Source organism: Cupressus sempervirens, chromosome 1, assembly GCF_028749045.1.
Source record: "Cupressus sempervirens isolate cs-2001-9-10 chromosome 1, ASM2874904v1, whole genome shotgun sequence".
Taxonomy (NCBI): Eukaryota; Viridiplantae; Streptophyta; class Pinopsida; order Cupressales; family Cupressaceae; genus Cupressus; species Cupressus sempervirens.
In genome coordinates this window covers 40,830,228-40,852,591 of record NC_143118.1, presented here as the reverse complement: position 1 = coordinate 40,852,591, position 22,364 = coordinate 40,830,228, and positions in this window count along the sequence as shown.

The window sequence follows — 22,364 nt, the reverse complement described above, 5'->3', positions numbered from 1 at the left end:
AGAGAGGGTATTTGCATTAGAATCTCTAAAGTAGATGGAAAGCACAAATGTATTATTTCATGGTCAGTAAAAGAAAACTATTTTTCCTTCCTTGCTTGTTGGATGTAGAGGGTTCACATTTGAGAGGACAACATTCAATGTGGTACAAGAATTGTTTGCAGTTTTTAAATTTGATATTGTCAGGCATTGGTAGTATGCTCCACTAAACATAATTGGTAAAAAGCTTGTACAGAATGGGAACTCTACAAGAAAATGTCAACATGAGAGTGTGTCATTTATTGAAAGATTTAAAACTATGGACTCATGGGAAGAAGTCAAAATAGAGATGGAAAAATGCTCCAATGAAAAGATATTTTAATACATGAATTGTCAACACAAATTAAAGAATTGCACTAACAAAAAGAAAAAAGTGCAGCCTGTGATATCCTACAATTTTTACCAAAAAGTAGATCATTGAAGTAAAAAACATCTTCCAAATTCCATAAATCATGATTGTACAACTACAAAGTGGTATCAATAAAAAAAAATGTATTTTGGGAGATTAGGAAGAATCTCAATGAACCAAACACCTCTATAGATTTTGAAGACTTGCCCAAGGATGAAACATTTAAAAAATTATGGGATAATGAGCATCTAGATGTAGCAACAACACAACATGATGTAGCTAATGAAGGCAATAAGTATGAAGTTTATAAGGATCCTTCATCCATAGCCACAAGCACTACCACTGGTTCCTTTAAATCCATTGCTCCAAGTAGTAGTACATTTGATTCAACAACAACTGGACAATATGTTGTACTCAATCAGTAGACAAGGGAAAAATATGGCATATGGGAAAATACGATAGAAAAATGGGTTATGTAGGTGATGGTGGGTTGGACATAATAGGTCAAGGAAATTGGTATCCACTTCTAGTACTAGATGTACCAAAATGTTGTCATAAACCAAACATTGGAGATGAGTCAGATGACCCATCAAGTTTAACAATAAGTGAACTCAAGAAAATTTTCATCCCAAGTGGATATATAACCTCCCAATTTGTTTCCTCTACAAAAGGTATGATGTGACTAAAATTTGACAAGATCACTACTCCTGGAGTTGAAGGTCACCATGCAAAGAAGCAAAAGGTTTCAGATACTGATACTGGTATAATGCTAATCTCAACTCCCTTAATAGAAAACCTTTAGAACAACCCAAAAACTCCACTTTTTAGTGGTAGTGGGGCAGGATTAAGAAACAGTGATGTTGTTGGTATTGGTAATCCTCAAAATGCAATTATTACAACCTTAGGCATTGGTAGAGACAAGTACAATGTTGCAAGTGCTCTTTCTCCTTTCAAGCATTTTATTGTATCAGTAGACCCAAATTTTGAATTCAATAGTTTTGTATCAAATTTTCAAGAAACCACAAAGATGAATAGAAAAAATAATAAGTCATTCAATAAGGATGTACTTGAGGTGGTTCGATCTCAAGAACCTGCATCCAGTAGGATATTTCCAACATATAACACCAATAAAAAAATAATGAAGTTTATGATTGTTTGTCCCCCATAGCTAGATAATAATCCACTAGAGAGTGAGATAAATCCATTAGATTTTCATGTTAGCGCACTATCTATGGATTTCTCCAAAGTACAAAATGTGGACAAAGTCAAGATAGAAAAAAAGACCAACTCTGTGGTCTATAGTTCACTATTCAAGGTGGAGAGAGAGAAAAAAGGGTTGGAGAAGGCAATTGAAAAGTTAAAAGTAGACCTAGAAAATGAAAAGGCAAAGGAGAAAGCAATAGATAGTAGGTGCAAAGAAATAGAGAAAAGGATCACAAGTGCTTCCTTTCAAGGACCAAATGCACAACCTCAGCCATAAAATATGGAGGCAAAAATAAAAATTCTAAAGGAACAATTGGAAGAAAGCAATAAAGATCTATCTAATGTAAATATAGAGAGAGAAGAAGAACTCAAGATGTTGAAGGAATAATTGGAATAGAGAAATAAGAAACTCAGTGATACTCTGAACCGTGTTAATATTGAAGTTGATAAAAACCATGAAGAACTCAAGGAAAAATTGCAAGAGACAAATAAAAAACTTGAGGATGAAAGAGCATTTGTAGTAGATATTTTCATAAAGTTGGATTCTAGTGGACATAAAATCGGTAACATAAATAAGGAATTGGACAATGAGAAGGAAAAAGAAAAATAGTAGGAAGAGAAAATAGAGGAAATAAAGAAACAAACTAAAAATCAGCTGTCACAAATAGTTCAAGAGGTATAGAAGGCTAATAAAACAATCAAAACCTTGGAGAATAACTTCTCTAAGTCAAATGAAAAATAAATAATTTAGTCAAGCTAATTAAAGAAAAAAATGTGAGTGGAAATTATGGCAAATACTGATAGGTGGTGTGATTGGTTTGAATTCCATCAAATTTTTTGAGCTATTTGTGGGAGTACCAAAGAGAAATTTGAGAAGAACAATGACCTTTTTAAGCTTGAGAAGACTACAAGATAGATTATACACATAATCAACACATATAGTGACAAGTATTTGGCCAACCAAGGAGTTCATGACCGCATTAGTGCATTAGTAAAGACATCAACTATCGTTCAAAAATGCCAAAGTATAAGGGAAGGAGAGGAATATTTGAACTCAATTGAGAGAAAACTCACCAAGATGGATGATAGAGAAAAATTAATAATAAATCTTGGTTTTTCTACTCCTTGCTCTAGTAATTCATCAATGACATTCAATGGTAGGGAAGTTTACCAAAAAGAATTGGAGGCTAAAATGATGTTTGAAGTAGTCAAGTTTCCTCAGGATTCAACTCCTGAAGGCATTTTGAATTGCATCAAACCATTGGTGAATCTAAATGCACTATTTGATGTAGCATTGCTTTCAAGTCAATCTTTGAAATATGGAAGTCTGAGAAAGCTAAAGGTCATCTACTATAACATAACAAATGTTAAAACATGAAATGAAGCAGACTTCAACATCCTAAAAAAGTTGATCGAATCTTCAGTCATATCATAAGATATCCATCAGGCATCAGAGTATGTATAATGTGACACTTCAAAAGTGATTTTTTAATCATCTTTTTAGTGTTTATTTTATTTCTATTTGTAATTGTTTAATATGATTTTAAAGTTTGAACTTTATTTCTTGAATAGGATAAATGTACCAGAATTAAAATGCTCTTTTGTTTACTAGGTGAAGGCCTATCAAATGAAAAGGCAAAAAAGGTAATTGATATTGAATTTGATGCTAGTCTAAGAGTCTAAGACTCTTCCCATGAGGAAAAATGACCAAAAGTTGTTATTGCTCCATTATTTCTATATTTGTATAGAAGGGAATTCAGGGTCATTTGCTAAATGTTATAGTTATAAATTTAGTAATTTTAACTCATGATTATGAAATTGGGCATTCAAATTTAACTTTTGAAAATTGAAATCATTGAATTTTATCATTTTATTTGCTATATTTTCACAAAAATCATCAAGGATTTTCATTGTACTAGAACAATGTATCATATGAGCATAATAATGCAAATAAAAAATAATAGTAATGGTAAAATTTGAATGAATCTTGATTCATGAATAATGGCATCATCTAACTTAAAATGTACTTATTTGTTTGACATTGGACATTTAAAAAATGATATAGCTTATTATGCATTATAGATGAATCATGATTAGATTCAGATAATAATTCATAATTGACACATCATACCATAACTGTTAAACTTGCCACATCATCTCATCATTTGAATCTTCTAATTTCTCGGCATCAAATTTAAACAGTACATCATGCTCCATGTTTTCTCCAATAGGCATACCTTTGTCATCTTGATAGTAATTCTTAGCTTTAAGATCAATGCTACCACTACCAATAGTAGCACCACTACTTGTGTTATTGATCTCATTATTTGAAATGTTGCCCAAACCTCTTCTTTGTCATTTCTTCATCCGCAATTTTAGTGCCCTTTTGTAAGGAAAAGTATTGATTTCATATCTAGATGTATATAGCCTCAGACAATTTTTTCATATTGAATTTTGCAACACTTCACTCTAAGATAGATTTGTCCAAAGTTTGGTTACTAATCCTTCTTCTCTGGGGTTTTGCATAAGATCATATTGTTCCATCATTGTACAGGAAAAATGACTCAACTGCTCTCTCAAACAAGATTCATACAAAACTCCATTTACAGTCACCCCATTGATTTATTTTCTTTTGCAAAATTGATCTATCAAAACCATAAACTTATCTCAAAAATATTTAGCACTTCTTACAGCAAAGCACTGAAAACTCTCTCATCCTCCATAGACCCCAATATCATGGTCAAACATAATTCATCAAGCGCAAAAAATTATGATATTGAATTTTGCAACACTTCACTCTAAGATAGATTTGTCCAAAGTTTGGTTACTAATCCTTATTGTCTAGGGTTTTGCATAAGATCATATTGTTCCATCATTGTACAGGCAAAATGACACAACTGCTCTCTCAAACAAGATTCATATAAAACTCCATTTATAGTCACCCCATTGATTTCTTTTCTTTTGCAAAATTGATCTATCAAAACCATAAACTTATCTCAAAAATCTTTAGCACTTCTTAAACTCCAGTAATGGGGAAACACAACACACATTGATTCAAGCAATTTGTGTCAAGGTAATCTTTCTCTAATTTATGAGGAAAGATCATAAGAAATATCCTTCACAAAATTCATTACAGAGTCAACAATTTGTTCAAACACTTCCTTTGTAATAGTTAATTTTTGTTGCATGGGTTTCTTTCCTTTTCTCATGGACACGAGCATTCCATAATAGTGCATTGGTATCTCAACACCCCGTATATTGGCACATAATTCCCCCTTTGCATCAATCTTTAAAAAGTTATCAAGATTATCCAAATTTGTGATTCTCATCCACCCCAAAAGTTTTTCATCCATAGAAAATGAATCTAAATTTCTATAGAGATTATCGAGGGTCATGTATGTCATTTTACACAGCGTATTATATTCTACAATATACATATATCTTTGTTGGATCTTATTCACTATATTTTGCATTTCCTCTAGCATGGGGAGAATGGATGCTAACATTAAGAGTTTCTATACATTACTTAACCTTCAAGTAGATCACTATATTTCTATTGACCACCCTGATCGCCGTGAGTTGATTCCATTGTACCAAGAAATGATGGATATTCAAAAAAAACTCAATGAGATAGTCCATCCAAAGAGATCCATCTAGTATCGTTATCCTTAAGCAACTTTCTTCCATTAGTTAGGCCCTCAACAAACTATTGAAATTCCTTGAATTGTTGAGGACTTTGATAAAAGTGCCTATAAATCTCTTTGATTAAAACTTCAACTCTATACATTTGTGGAGAGTTGCTGACAATTCCAAAAGCTAAAATCATTCTGTGGGCCATGTAGTGAATGCCAACAATGTAAGGTGCAACAAATTCTTTTAACTTTGTGACAAGACCATTCTTATGGCCTTGCATTACTAAAGCTCCATCTGCTCCAACACACATCAACTTTTAGGCAATCGTTATTTCATCCATACCTCCATATTCAATTAGAGAACTCTTTACTAGTTCAAATATGTTTTCTATCATTGAATTTTATCCTTCATTTTAACAATAATTAGTAGATTGGGTTGGCAGATAAAATTGTGTACAGTATAGACATGCATGCATACCTAGGAAGTATTGTCTATTGTTGTGACCTCATCTAAAGATAATACAATGAAATTTGACTCTTTAATTTTTGTTCTAATATCTTCCTTTTCAACCTCAACAAGACAACTTTCCCATTCCCATCTATTGTTTATTGATGAGGGACTCCTTGCATAATAACAAACTTTTGCAAAGTGTAATAAAGTACTCAATGATGGGTAGTCTATCATGGCACACCCTTTGCTTAAAATATAGAAGACAACACTTAACTGAAAAAATTTACCCATTTATTGAACTTCCATTGCTTTTCCAATAAGAGATTCCATGGATCCCTTTACTTTAGCAGGCTTCGTCTGTATTTTCTCTTGAAATTCTAAGATTTCTACATTCTTAATATGTTGTCATTCCTCCTTGGTTTTCCATCTTGTAACTGATTTTTCCACTCTGTCTATGATTTTCTTCTCATAAACTTTACCCATATGCTTATCTATGTGTCAATTTTTAGCTACAACCTCTTTTCCTTTTTATTTATCCTTGAGCATATCATACATCTACATTCTACCACAAGTTCACCTTCTTTTGGATTGTTTACAGGTCTAATGAATGGATACTTTGAGGCCTTGTCTATTTGAAAATTCCTAATTGATTCATCCCAATGCCAATTTTTGTTGGATTTCACATCAGTTTTTGCATTGTATTTCCTTTTTCCCTTCCTTGGTCATGCATCATCACCATCTTTGGAATCATCATCCAAGTCTATTATATTATTTTGGCTACTCTAGCTATTGACTTATAGATCTTGGCTACTTTGGCTATTTACCTGAATATCTTCTTCAAGTTCATCATGATTAGATATTACCATGCATGTAATAGAAGTAAAGATGACATTATGCAAATTCCTGTAGATGATTTTGCATTTAAAGAGATGGAAAAAACATGGCCACACTTTAAAGAAGAACCTCATAATCCTAAGCTTTCATTGATAGTGAACAATGTAAATCCATTTGGAGATATGAGATTTGTTTACTTAGTGTGGCCTATTTTTGTTATTAACAATAATATTCCTTCTTGGATGTCCATAAAGAGTGAGCACATAATGTTTTCAATGATTGTACCAAGTATTTTTTCATTTAACAATTATCTAAATTAATTTATAAATAGTGCATCAAAATGGTCATAATAATTATGTAATTTTTTTGTTCATTCAAGTACTAGGTAAGTACCAAGTTAAAGATATGAACGTGTATATTGAGCCCCTTATTGATGATTTGTTGAAGTTATGGAATGGAGTCACTATGTATGACATCTCTACACCAATAGGACAAAGACAATTTCAATTCCATGCAATGCTTGTATGGACAATACATGATGCCCCTAGGCTGACCCATTTTTACAGTATGTTATATTGTTAAGTTTGCATATTTTTGGTTTGTTATAGTGCTTACACATTATTGTTGTATTCTTAAGTTGTGCATGATAATTTTACATGATCCAATTGTACATGATCTTTTAGGTCTTCATACAAAGGGAAAATTCACATGTCCAGTTTGTGCTCCAAAGATGAAATCTCATCATTCAAGAAGTTTAGCAAAGAAGGTGTTCAATGAGATAACATCAAGTCCATGAAGAATGACACCTCATCTATGGAAGTTGGAGTACGACCGACAAAATTGCTAAGGTAATGTCCAATTTGTGCTCGAAAGTTTGAAATTTATATTTTGATATTGTCTTTTATTTAATTATGATGTAATTGATGCTCATGAAGGTCATCAAGGCATCAATGGCCAACTTCTTAGAGAAATAAAGAGTTATCCTACTCAAATTAATAAGTTACCATACTACAAGGATCTTCCAATCATGCATTTATTTGATGCTATGCATATTGGAAAGAATGTAATAGAGACACTATGAAAAATATTGGATGGAAGGTATGATAGAGAAAAAATATGAAAATTTGCAATGGCATTCATGAATCCAATCATGCACTGAAAGATTTCTCTGAATCAAGGCAAGTGCTCTTCCTTGGTTATTAACGGAGCAACAAAGTGATGAATTAAAAGAAGTCATAAGAAAAAAATTCCCACAGGATTTGCTACAAATATAAGCATTCTTGTATCAAAAAAAGGTGATTTTGGGCCAAGGTTGAAAATACATGATTGGCATACATTCGTCAAGGTAAGTCATGTTCTCTATTTACAATATATTTTAAAAATTGAATGTACTAACTATTGTATCATTTTATAATATATTGAAAATATCATTTTCTAATGATTGTAGTATGTCCTACCTCTATCTCTCCTACACCAATTTGACAAAAATATTAAATAAGTTACATATGATCTTGGAAAATGCATCCGGTTAGAAGTGTTATTTCTTAGATTTTTTGTACATATATTATATTTATGACTTACTTTACTTTTTATGTAATCTATTGTTAATTTTTATCTGAAATTTCATTTATATATTCTTGCGTGTTGAATTTCTTTTAGGTGATTGTCATCTAAATAAATTGATAGAAAATATATAAAATATCGGAAGAGAAAAATTCTTTAGCTTATGTGTGACATGTAAAAGTGTCTACCTTCAACTTTTTTCAATACTCAAGAACACTACCTCATACAAGGTCAATGTGGATGGTTAAGAGGCACTTGAAATTTATGAAGGGAGTGATTTGACAAAGAACATGTCCTAAGGGTTCTATGGTAGAGGGATATATGGTATACCAGACCATGGTGTACATTAGTGAATATCTTCAAAAGTTTGCAGTAAATATCTATGTAGATCGCATTTGAGATCCCAACTCTATTAACAAATTGAAGGGGAGTACTTGATGGAGAAAGATAAATTCAAGAGAGTGAGAGGTAATTATAAGATGTTATTGTAGTTAATTAATTCTTATCCATCATCAATATAAGTTATTTCTAATTGGTCTAGTTGTTTTCTTTATAGTTGGTTGTGAGTGCGATGCACTATATTTGTATATTGTAAATAATCTTGATTGGATGACGGTATGGATTTAACAGTCTCAAGAAAATGGTCACTCATTAACATGGGATGGTGTTGCATCGTTGGTTAAAGAAGCGAATTGTAATGGAGATCCCAATGTTACACCAATGGTACTTGATCTAGCATATGGCTTAAGAGATAAAAAGGTACATAGAAGATTACTAATCATGACCCATAAGTTTAATATCAAATCATAGATCAATATAAATAATCATGACATGTTTGAATAATTGCAAATGAAACACCACAAAGATATGTACTACCATGGCCACAAATTTTGAATAAAAAAGTTAAATAAAATGAAGAAAACTTGTGATTTGGGATAAGTGCAGTCTTCAAGTTCACCAATATTTCATCTAGAAATGACATACATCCTCAATAATCTAAAAATTGATACTATAGCATTTTGGATGAAATACTTGAGTGCAACTTTAATTCATTCAAATTAGTTTTATTTTTCATCAAATGGTATAGGCTACAATTAAATCAAAATGATCATGATAGGACTATTATTGAACATAAAGTGGATTTACAATGATTAATGTAAGGTCATTTGAGCCAGTTGGAGATGAGCCCTATGTTCTTCCAAGCTAATGTGAGAAAGTTTCTTACTTTGGTATTCTACATAAATTGGGTTGGTCATTTGTTGTTATACATGATCCAAGAGGAAGGTTGGTAAAGTATAATATGATGGAAGAAGAAGATACTAAAGAATTAGAAGAAAAAGTAAATGATGATCATGAATGACTATTACACAATGATGAAGAAGAAGAATAAGATGATGATTATGGTGATGCTAATGATGATGGTGATGACGATGATGATTATTGATCATGTTGATGAAGATGATGATGGTCATGATAATGGTGATGCTGGCACTGAAGATGGTGGTGGTGATGACGATGATCAAAGTGACAAGTATGATGATGGTGATGATAATGATGATGACATTGATGAAGATGATGATCAATGAAATGTTTATCGACATATGATCAATGTCAAGCTTGATGGGGTCAAGATTTATTTGGAAAAAATTGTTTGACTTTTATGTTTTAATAATTAAGTTATTATGTGTTGAAATATACTTTCATGGAGTATATAAAATGATATTTCATAGCTACCATACATAAAGTATAAGTAAGGAATTAAAAATATACAATGATTTTGATGGATGCATTGTTGGTCTCAAATTGATTTTGACAATTGAGTGTCAACACACTTAACCAATTAATAAGTTGATGCCAAGTATAATATAGATGGTAAGCTACAGTATGTGTCGAGCCAAAAATTCAACAAGTGTAGAGTGAACTTTAGATGCTGAGCAAGTTTCAAGAGCCAAGTGATAAATGATGCTAAGTCATTATAGGTGTCAAGTAAAGTATAGATGCTAAGCAAGATACAGTCACTATAGGTGCCGAGCAAAGTATAGATATCGAGTGAGATAGAGTTACTATAGGAGATGAGTGAGATAGAAATTCTATATGTGTTAAGCATCAACAATCAATAAGTGCCGAGTAACACAAAATTAGCATATGAGTTTGTGCCTTTACAAACTCAGATGTAAACCATTTTTGATCTGACTCAAGATGAATCTTGAAGGATCTAAAAGATAAGATCGAATCTATTACATTCCCTATGTAATCAACATGTAGCCAATCAAAAAAATAGAGAAAACATGCAACCAATAAGAAAAGTGTAAATAATTGAGTGAGAAAAGAAGGATGAATCTTGCTCATAGGTTCATACCTAACCCTAAGTCTCAAAAGCCTTTATAAGGAGGTTGATACCCCATAATTTAGTGAGAGTTTGAATTGAGAGGAAGAGTAAGAGATTTTGTGGAATGCATGAGAGAATGCTAGCAAAGTTTTGAAGGAAGCAAGAGGGGTGTACAAACTTAGAGAAGGAACAACATTACAAAATCTAGTTGTTTAGAATAGAGCATCAACACTATGAATAGAGAGTTATTAGATCGAGAAGGATCAGATCAAATTGAGCAAAACAAGGATCTGGAATCAATAATTGAAGATTGTAAGTTATCAGGTCAACACATTCTAATACTTTCTAGCCATTGTATTAGGAATGAAAATCTTGTGGAGATAGGTTGGTTTAACAACCATGTTGTAAACCTTTAACAAGGTGCTAAATCCTTTAACAAGGTGACATTCCAAGTAAACATTTGTAAATCCTTTAGATAGGTCACTTTTAACAGGGTGTAAAGCCTTTAATAGGGTAGGCCTTTCATAGGGCAAACCATTGACAATGGTCAAACTTTGTAACTTTAACCAGTTACATATTGTTGTAGTGATAATTTGTGAGTGTCATCCCCACCCTAGTTTTACCTTCTCATTTTTGGAGGGTTTCTAGGTGATCAAAATATTGTGTTATCTATTTTCATGCATGTCTTTACTTTCATGTTTATTAGATGTGTTAGATGCATGGATTGATCTCGGTTAAAAGTTTTAGAGGTTAAAATTTGTTACTTCTAATTCACCCCCCCGTCAGAAGTAAATCTTACCACTTGTAAATTCCAAAAATTGGTATCAGAGCTAAGTTCTCATAAAGAGGAGCCTTACAGGTTAGAAAAAAGATTTAGAAATGGAAATCTACAAACTTGGGAAGATCATAGAGAACCAAGAAATTGAGATACACCTCACTCTACATTCTTTGGAAGAAGTCAAGGAAGAACTAAGGAAATCCTTAAAGAGAAGAAGAGAGATTGCCATAGCTGAGAATGATACATAGTACAAGGAGATTGACACCTCAAAGTGTCTACAAATGGAGATTACAAGGAGTTTGATGCATCAATAGCAGATTTCATGGAGAAAAATAGAGCTCAAGCAGAAGAGATCAAAACTCTCAAAATTGAACAAGAATCACAAACCATGATGCTTTGTGAAGTGATTGAACAAAAGAAAAGAGCCATTGAAGATAAGGCTATGATAGAAGAAGACAAGAAAAACCTTGCAAACAGGTTGGAGGAAAAGTCAATTAAGCTTGCAAGAATTTCCAACATGCAACTAGACACCTTAAGCTAGATGATGAATGAACATCATGAGTTGAATGTCAAGGATATTGAGATCTCCACACTAAAGATGCAAAATGAACAACTGCAAAATGACTTGAAAAGAGAAAAGGAGATTTTAGAGAGCTTCAAAAAACCTAATGAGGCTATCAAGTTCTTTGAAAAACTACTGAAATCACTAAGAGAGAGCAATGACACTTCAGGATTAGGATACACTAGCACTAAACAAGGAGAGTCATCCAAGACTGTAGAAGAAAGAAGTGACAAAGGTAAGAATACAAAACCTACATGTCATTTTTATGGTAAAAAAGGACATACCTCTAATGTGTATAGAAGCAAGAATGCCCATCAGAAACCCAAAAACATGGGTCACTGTCATAAGTGCAACAAGTAAGGACATCATGCACATGATTGTAGGACTAGAACTATCAGGACACCAAGATTTGAAGGTCACTATTATAATATCAAGAAGTATGGACATAGAGCTTTTGAGTGCATATCAAAGCTTTTGTTGACACCTAATCCAGTAGCAAGGGAAAATAATTATGGACATCACTACAATTGAGACTACAACACTAGGAAGAGCTGTCACTACTATCAAGAATATGGACACATTCCCCAAAATTGCATAAGACACATTTTAGTGGAAACTACAACAGATGGTTGAGCTAGACTACATGCTTTAGTTGCTTGAAGACTAAAACTATCAGCAAGAATTGCCCAACAAGGTCAAAGGCACCCAACTCAAAGTTCAACAAAGGAAAAGAGAAGGTAGCTGTTGAACACATCAAAGGAGAGATGAATAAAACATGGAAAAAGAAAGATGGAGGCAACACATCCAATGAAGGGATCACTTCACCCAAAAGGTCAAGTGGTCACACTTCATCTAACTAAGAAAAAGAAGGCATGTGGAACTGATATAGAAAGCTTTATCATACATAAGTTCCAAGACAAGTAAGTACTAAAAAGAAAAGATCAGCATGAATAGAGATGCAAAGTTAAAATTTCAAGTTTTCATAAGTGTTGTTGAGTTGTCTGCCAAAGTGGGTAGAAGCCGAGTGGCTAGTTGTAGCCGAGTTGGTAGTGGATGCCAAGTGAAGAAAAAATTTAGTGGAAGCTGAATAAGAAATAATCCATTGTATGCTAACTGTTTATAAACCAATGGAAGTTTAGTAAAGTAGAATTGCTTAAGAAGTTGAGTGGACAACTGTAAATGCACTAAGCATTAAATGTTATGATACAAGGGTATATGTTCACATTTTGAACCATTTTTCACCACTGTGAGCAAAGAGAAAAGATGAAGAAGAGTGAAAATGATTTCCAAGTAAAATTTTGAGCATTTGAGCAAATTTCTACAAAGATTCAGCACAGTTTCTTCGAATCCAATGTATTTATACTAGTGTCGAGCTACGTAGTTTCAAAATTTCTTTGTGTTTAAACCCTAGTTCAAAGAAATAGCCTCCAATTCTAGGAAACCTCAAGAGAAAGAGCCATTCAAAGTTTAATTAGTTTCAAATGAAATTAGGCAACCTAATTTTTGACCTATCCATGAAGTTTCCTATACGAACAACCTAGCCAGAGCCCTATCTATAATTCCTCCTAAGGTAGTAATGGTGCAAGATGTTAGGAGATGTTACAATTCTAAGATAGAAGCCATTGGAGACATGAAAATTAGAGAGACATATGACAAATTGTGTGAAAATGGATTCTTGAAGGAAGAATATCGAATCATTGAGAGGAATGGCTTAACATGTGCCCTAGAATTCCCTACTATTTTCAAGATAGAATGGATTAGAATTGTGTTGAGTAGGATTCATGATGGTAGTTTGTGGTTAGAAAATGACCTATTTAAGATATAAAAAAGGATTATTCATAGGGTAACAGGGTATCCAACTCTAGATTAGCCTAAGACCCTCAAAACTGACTCCAAAGAACCCATTGAAAAGAATACAGGAGCCAAGAGGAATAAGAGAGGAATGACCATAGATACTATTAAGGATTCTCTTGTTAATTTTGCTGTTAGAGTCATTTCCCAAAAATTATACCAATCTAGTAGACTCAATAGTGTACCTACTAACCTCATAATGGTTTTTGACACTTGAGTGCCAATAACACTTACCTACTCTGTATTGGAGCCGAGTACACCATACATGCCGAGTCACAACAAATGCTGAGTGATCTTCATGTGCCGAGTAGTTTTCAGATGCTGAGTGAAGATCAGATACTGAGTGAAGATCAAATATTGAGTGAAGTGTAAGTGTTGAGTAACACAAGTGCCGAGTGTTAACAAGTGCCCAGCAACACAAGGTGTCGAGTGTTAACAAGTGTCGAGTACCATAAGGTTCCGAGTGATACAGTTTTGTTTAGGTGCCAAGCTATCTAGGAAATAGCATGTGCCGAGTATCAACAATACTTCAAGAGCCGAGTAACTCAGTATATTAGCATAAGAGTTTGTAATCGCACAAATTATGATGTAAACCATTTTTACAGCTGACATAAGGTAAATCTCAAAGGATTTAATGATAAGATCGAATCTTTTATTTTTCCTATGCAATCTTCATGCAGCCAATAAGAAAAATGATGAAGACATGCAACCAATAGAAGAAATGCAAATAATAAGCGGAAAATGGAGATTGAATATGGATTGTAGATCCATACCTAACCCTAAATCCTCAAATGTCTTTATAAGGAAGATGAAATTTCATTGTAAATATATGAGTGGACATACAAGGGTGCACAAGGGAATTTATTTTCAGAAGTGAAGGTTATCAAATCACAAAGGATCAAGATCAGAGAAAGCGAAAAAGGTGCCTGCATTCACCAATCAAGGATTGTAATCTATCAGGTTCATTATACCTAATACTTTCTAGCAATTGTATTAGAATGAAAATCCTATGATGATAGGTTAGCTTAACAACTATTTCATTAGATCCTTTATTTAGGTGATTAAATCCTTTAAAAGGGTGAGACTTCATGTTAAGTATTTGTAAATCCTCTAACCAGGTCACTATTGACACAGTGTAAAGCCTTTAACAGGGCAGGCTTTTAATAGGGCAAACGATCAGAAGTGGTTGAACAATATTGCTGCAGTAATTTTTGTGAGTATCATCCCCACCCCAGTTTTGCCTTCTTATTCTTGGAGGGTTTCTGAGTTACCAAATTCTAGTGTTATGAGTTGTTGATGCATGTGTTTAGTTTCATGTTTACTTGATTTATTTACATGCATGCAATTTACTTTTAGTTAAAAAGTTTTTATTGGCTAAATTGTGATACTTAAGATTCACACCCCCCCCCTCTCATAAGTACTCTTTCCATTATTTGAATATTCCAATAATTGGTATCAGAGCTTATCCAGGTTCTCACAAGGAAAAGCCTAACAGCTTGGAGGAAAAGATCTAAAGATGGAAGCTTTCAAAATTGGAAAGATCATTGAAAATCAAGTGATAGATGTGAAACTTGCTCTGCATAGCTTGGAGGAATTTAGAAACAAGTTGAAAAACTCATTAAAAAAAGAGGAGGGATCTAGCCATAGCTGAAAATGATATACACTACAAGGAGATTGATACCACCAACATATTTTCCAATGGAGATACAACAGATTTTGATGCAGCAATAGCAAAACTGATGGAGAAAAACAAAATTCAAGCAGAGGAGATAAGATCTCTCAAGATGGAACATGAGTCATAGGCCATAATGATATGTGAAATCACTGAACACAAGAAGAGAGTAGTTGAAGATAAAGTGATGATGGAAAATGACAAAAGAAATCTTGCAAACAGACTTGAAGAAAAATGTACTGAATTGACAAGGATCTCAAACATGCAAATGGATACACTTGCTGAAATGATGAACCTTCATCATGAACTCAATGTAAAAGATATTGAGATCTCTACTTTAAAGATGTAGAATGAACAAATGTAGAATGAATTGAATAGAGAAAAAGAGGTAGCAGAGAATCTCAACAAGTCAAGTGAAGCCATCAAGTATTTTGAACAGTTGCTGAAATCCCCAAAATCTACCCATGATACATCAGGACTAGGATATAATAGCACTGAAGTTGGAGAATCATCAAACAGTGCTGAACAAAGAAGTGATAAAGGTAAGAATTCAAAACCTACTTGTCATCACTGTAATAAGAAGGGGCATACAACTAATGTGTGCAGGAGTAGAAGATTCAATCAATCAAACACACCCAAAAATAAGAGTTTCTATCACAAATGCAACATGCAAGGACATATGACACAAAATTGTAGATCCAATGTCACAAGGACTCGAAGATTTGATGGACATTGTTATAACTGCAAAAAGTATGGACATAGGGCATTTGAGTGCAGATCAAAACCTATGTGGACATCAAAATCAACCATCAAAAATAGAAGGGAATGAAAGTCATTATCATTGGGATTACAACACCAGGTACAACTATCATTATTGTCAAGAATATGGTCATATACCACAGAACTACATAAGAACACATTTCAGAGGAAACTACAAAAGATGGTTGAATCAAACTACATGTTTCAATTGTCTGAAAATTGGTCATATCAGCAAAAAATGTCCTACAAGATCAAAGGCACCCAAGATTGAAGAAAACAAGGGAAAAACAAAAATTGATGTCGAAAAGATAAGGGGGCAAATGAACAAGACTTGGAAAAAGAAAGATGAGTGCAACACATCAAGTGGAGGGATCACTTCACCCAATGGGTCAAGTGATCACACTTCATCAAACTAAGTATGAGAAGTACACAGGACTGATATACAAAGCTATATCACACATCAGTCCCAAGACAAAGAAGATAGGCAAAAGATAAACCTACATCAAAAAAGATAAACTTCATAGCAAGAATCTAGCATTTCAAGTAGATTGCAACCTCATCCAACATGTTTTTCATCGATCTTGAGGTATTTTCATTTGTGTCGAGTTACGTAGTTTCATATCCTTTTGTTGTGAAAACCCTAGTTTGCATAAATGGCATCAAGTTCGAAGAAAATCGAGGAAAAAGAGTCTTTTGAAGTTTAGTTAGTTTCAAATGAGGTCAAGGAACCTGATTTCCGTCCTATTCCCGAAGTTGCTTACAAAAATGACCCAGCCGAAGCTCTCTCCCATATTCCCCCAAAAGTTGTAATGGTCCAAGACGTGAGAAAATGTTACAACTGTAAGATAGGTGCTCTAGGAGACATGGAAATAAGACAAGCCTATGAAAAATTGTGTAGATGGAGTTTTGAAAGAAGAATTCAAAATTGTTGAAAGAAAGGGTTTGGCCCGAGTTTTAAGCTTTCCCACCGTATTCAAAATAGAATGGATTAGACTTGTACTAAGTAGAATTCATGGTGGAAATTTGTGGTTAGAAGATATTCCCATCAAATTGACCAAAGAAATCATACATAGAGTAACAGGGTATCCAACCCTAGATCGGTACAAAACCCTGAGAAGTGAATCAAAGGAGGTTATTGAAAAGAATACTGGTGCCTAGTGGAACAAAAGAGGAATGAAAATTCACACCATAAAGGATCCTCTAGTTGAGTTTGCTGTTAGAGTCATTGCCCATAAATTCTATCAATCCAGTAGACTCAATAGTGTACCATGTATTGCAGTGGATGTAGGCTACAAATTGGTGAAAAAGGGTCATACTTATGATATTCCTGAACTGCAACTACAACAGATCAATGAAAACCTAGCTTCCATAAGAAGCACAAAGGGCACTCAATATAAATTTGGAGCAATCCTAGTTTGCATATTCTTTTATGTTCAGAATGAGTTTCCTTCTTTTGGAAAAGTGGCATGGAGGAATGACAGAACTATCATTGTCCAAATAATGAATATATAGAGAAAATGGGAGAAAATTTTGATGCTTTGATGACAAGCTATTTTGAGGCTTTCAAGAAATCCATGAAGCAAAGATCAAGGATACCAGCTTCCTTAGTAGAAAAACATACAAATGATATATGTTTCTTAGTTGACATTGATTTTACTTATATTCAAGCACTAATACCAAGGGTAAGATGGCTAAGGCCATTTGGATATGAAATTAATATTGATGAGGCATCTGCAGCAATAACTACATTATTGGCAGAAGAAACAGATAAGAGTGCTCCACATTTTGGCACTTATGATGTGGTAAGATCAAAGATAAACATGGAATTAAAAACTACTTCCACATTGAAGAAGAAAGAAAAATTATTAAAGAAGATTAAGAAGAAATTTGACAAAGAAATTGAGGTTGAGGCTGAAGAAGAAGAAGATGATAGTGATGATGAAGATGAGCAAGATCAAGGGCCAATGGAATTAACTCAAGGTCTTGGAGAAGACAAGGAGGAAGGCGCAGAGGAAGAAGAAGCTAAGGAAGCACCAATTAAAGTTGAGCCAAAGAAGAGAAAAGAAACAGAACAGCCTTCAGCTAAGCCCAGAACAAAAAAAGCTACCATGCCATCACCTCAAAAGCCAACAACACGAGCTACAACAAGGGCCTCCACTCAAAAGGCCAAAGAGAAAGCTACAAAGAAGGAAAAAACCAAGGGAACATAGGAAGAGCCGAGGAAAAGAAGAAGATATGTGACTCAACCTGATACTGATGAAGAAGACCAATCTGAAAAGGTAAACCATTCTTCAGTTGATATCTTATGTAAAAAGATTGGAAATGGTGACTTAAGTAATTTAAATAAAGTTGATTTTAGTAAAAATTTAATAAAGAAGAAAAGAATAGAATAGAAGAAACAATCTATGGAATGATGGCACAATTCAAGTACACTCCACTTGAATTAGATGGATAATTGCCAAAAGAACTGTCAAAAATTGTAGAAGACAGATGGCATTTTTGTTTGAAAATGGAGAAGGAGATGAGGGAATCAACCCTAGCAAGTGTATTGCTAGATTTGACTAGGGAACAAGTAAAGAATGCAGTCAAAAGACATAATAATAGGTTTACACCTAAATACAGGACATTCTTCATACTCCAAAATAGGATGGAAGAGATTGTTCAAAGAACAATGAAATCATGGAAGAACTTGTACAAAAGGATTAAAGAATTTCTTGAAGAAGAATACAAGGAAGAAGCTATTGTACCAATAGAGGAGAGGAGAAAAAGGAAAGAAGATGAAGAAAAGAAAAGAGAAGAAGAGAAGAGGGAAGAAGAAAAGATAGATGGAGAGGAGGAACAGACACAAAAATAGGATATAATGGAAATAGCTGAGCAAGAGCAGCAACCAGATCAGAGTGTGTAAGACACACAATTGCCACCCCCTAGCCCTCCTCAAGCATCCATCTCACCTATAGACACTGTAACTATTACTGATGTTCCTGATACTTTTGGTCAGAATATCAATCCATTAACTGTAGAAGATCTGAAAAAAATTCTTGACCAATCTACACAACAAGCAATATTATGTACAGATCTAGTATTGGTCAGTATAGATGAATCCACAAGAACCACCTTCTATCATCTCAACAACTACTAGTAGTCAATTTCAAATACCACCAAGCATAGTTGATGTTGCAAGATAGAAGCCAAGTGTAGCTATAGAGAAAGGAACAGAACAAATAGGACAGACTATTACATCTGATCCTACAACACAAACACAAGGTGCACCACTTCCCAAGATTACAATAATTGATAATGGTAGATAGAAGGAGGAGGAAACAGTGAAAACCCCTAAAGAACAGGAGGCAATACAAACATTAATAAATTTTCCTACCTCAGGAACTCCTTCACATCAACCATTGCAAATATATGTACCAGGATCTACCTCTACCAGAGTTGCAAGGGTACTTCACTATGGAGACCCTGAATTAGATGAGGAGATAGTCATACCAAGCTATGACTCAAAATCAATAACCATTGATCAAATCAATGAGGTGCAAGAAGTACTGAATAGGAGGAAAAGACAAGAAATACTCAGGAAGGAGTATAAACAAAAACAAACACTATATGAGATTAAGGACATCTTTATGGATGCCTTCAGTTTGCAATCACCAGATGAGTCAAAGCATATCACAGAGCAACTAACAGATATTGTTGACCAAGTGACAAATGAAGACCTAGAAACAAATGCAAAACTTATGGAATGGTCAGAAAGAAAATTTCAAGGGAAAATGAATGAGAAAATATCAAGTCAAATTGCACTTTCACAAGTTGAATTGGAAAAGCTTATTGACAAAGTGAAAAAGGTACTTGAAAATATATTCTCATTATACAAAAAGTTGTGTGATTTCTCTTACTTCACACAAGAAACAAGCCAAAAGATACTAAGCTTGGAAAGAAATTTAAACATTTCAAGCATGCAACTACCAAATGATCTAGCTCAAAGTGAGAAGCATTTTTCTCAATCGCTTCACACTCACAAAGAAATAGATGTATTAACAGTAGATGAGGCTAATATCAAGGCCAAATTAATATAGCTCCAATCCTCCATTACCCCACATTTAGAGATACTCCATAAAGAGAAAGTATATGCTGAAATTGTTCTCAAGAAAGACCCAAATCTTTCTACATCAGATGGACTTATTCATCTTGCTGTCGAGACTGCCATCTAGCATAAGTCACTGGAAATTGCTTTGAACAATTGGGATGCAACTCTCAGAATTATTATGGAGGTAAACAACACATTTTTGGCTAAATATGGTCTTAACCCTTAAACATTCCTTGACATAAGTGTCAAAAAGGGGGAGAAAATAGACATATTAGGGGGAGATACAGAGATGAATTAATGGAGGAGAAAATAGACAAAGGGGAGAAAAGATACAAAGGAGGAACATGATATACAGATAAGGCACAATTAACTCAGGGGGAGTTACAAAATTTTTGAGGTATATATTGTAAGATTGTAAGTTACAAATTTTGATCAAGTTTTCTTTAAACTCTGTATATACCAATCTGATTAGTAAATGTACAAATAAGGTCAGTTAAGTGTTTTTGTCACTCATTTTTAAGGGGGAGATTGTTAACCTCATAATGGTTTTTGACACTTGAGTGCTAATAACACTTACCTACTCTATATTGGAGTCGAGTACACCATACATGCTGAGTCACAACAAATGTCGAGTGATCTTCATGTGCCGAGTAGTTTTCAGATGTCAAGTGAAGATCAAATATCAAGTGAAGATCAAATACCGAGTGAAGATCAGATATCGAGTGAAGATCAGATATCGAGTGAAGTGTAAGTGCCAGTTAATACAAGTGTTGAGTGTTAACAAGTGCCCAGCAACACAATTTTTCGAGTGTTAACAAGTGCCGAGTACCATAAGGTGCCGAGTGATACAGTTTTGTTTAGGTGCCAAGCTATCTAGGAAACAACATGCGCCAAGTATCAACAATACTTCAAGAGCTGAGTAACTCAGTATATCAGCATAAGAGTTTGTAATTGCACAAATTATGATGTAAACTATTTTTACAGCCGACATAAGGTAAATCTCGAAGGATTTAATGATAAGATCGAATCTTTTATTTTTCCTATGCAATCTTCATGTAGCCAATAAGAAAAATGATGAAGGCATGCAACCAATAGAAGAAATGCAAATAATAAGCGGAAAATGGAGATTGAATATGGATTGTAGATCCATACCTAACCCTAAATCCTCAAATGTCTTTATAAGGAAGACAAAATTTCATTGTAAATATATGAGTGGACATACAAGGGTGCACAAGGAAATTTATTTTCAGAAGTGAAGGTTATCAGATCACAAAGGATCAAGATCAGAGAAAGCGAAAAAGGTGTTTGCATTCAGCAATCAAGGATTGTAATCTATCAGGTTCATTATACCTAATACTTTCTAGAAATTGTATTAGAATGAAAATCCTATGGTTATAGGTTAGCTTAATAGCTATTTCATCAGATCCTTTATTTAGGTGATTAAATCTTTTAACAGGGTGACACTTCATGTTAAGTGTTTGTAAATCCTCTAATCGGGTCACTATTGACACAGTGTAAAGCCTTTAACAGGGCAGGCCTTTAACAGGGCAAACCATCAGAAGTGGTTGAACAATATTGCTGTAGTAATTTTTGTGGTATCATCCCCACCCTAGTTTTGCCTTCTTATTCCTGAAGGGTTTCTGGGTTACCAAATTCTAGTGTTATGAGTTGTTGATGCATGTGTTTAGTTTCATGTTTACTTGATGTATTTACATGCATGCAATTTACTTTCAGTTAAAAAAATTTTATTGGCTAAAGTGTGATACTTATGATTCACCCCCACCTCTCATAAGTACTCTTTCCATTATTTGAATATTCCAACAATACCATGTATTGCAGTAGATGTTGGCTATAAACTTGTTAAAAAGGATCATACCTATGATCTTGCAGAACTGTAACTACAACAAATCAATGAAAATTTGGGAGCTATAAGAAGAACAAAGGGAGCCCAATGTAAATTTGGTGCTATTTTGATATGTATATTCTTCTATGTATAGAATGAATTCCCATATTTTGGAAAGGTTAGTTGGAAAGCAAATAAGTCCATTGTAGCCCAGGTGAATGAATCTATTGAATAGATGGAAGCAGATTTTGAGACACTTATTACCAGTTACTTTGAAGATTTAAGAATTCAATGAAATAGAGACTTAGGATTCTAGTCTCACTTGTGGAGTAGCATACAAATGACATTTTCTTTCTTGTTGATATTGAGTACACTTACATTCAAGTAGCCATACCAAGGGTAAGATGGCTTA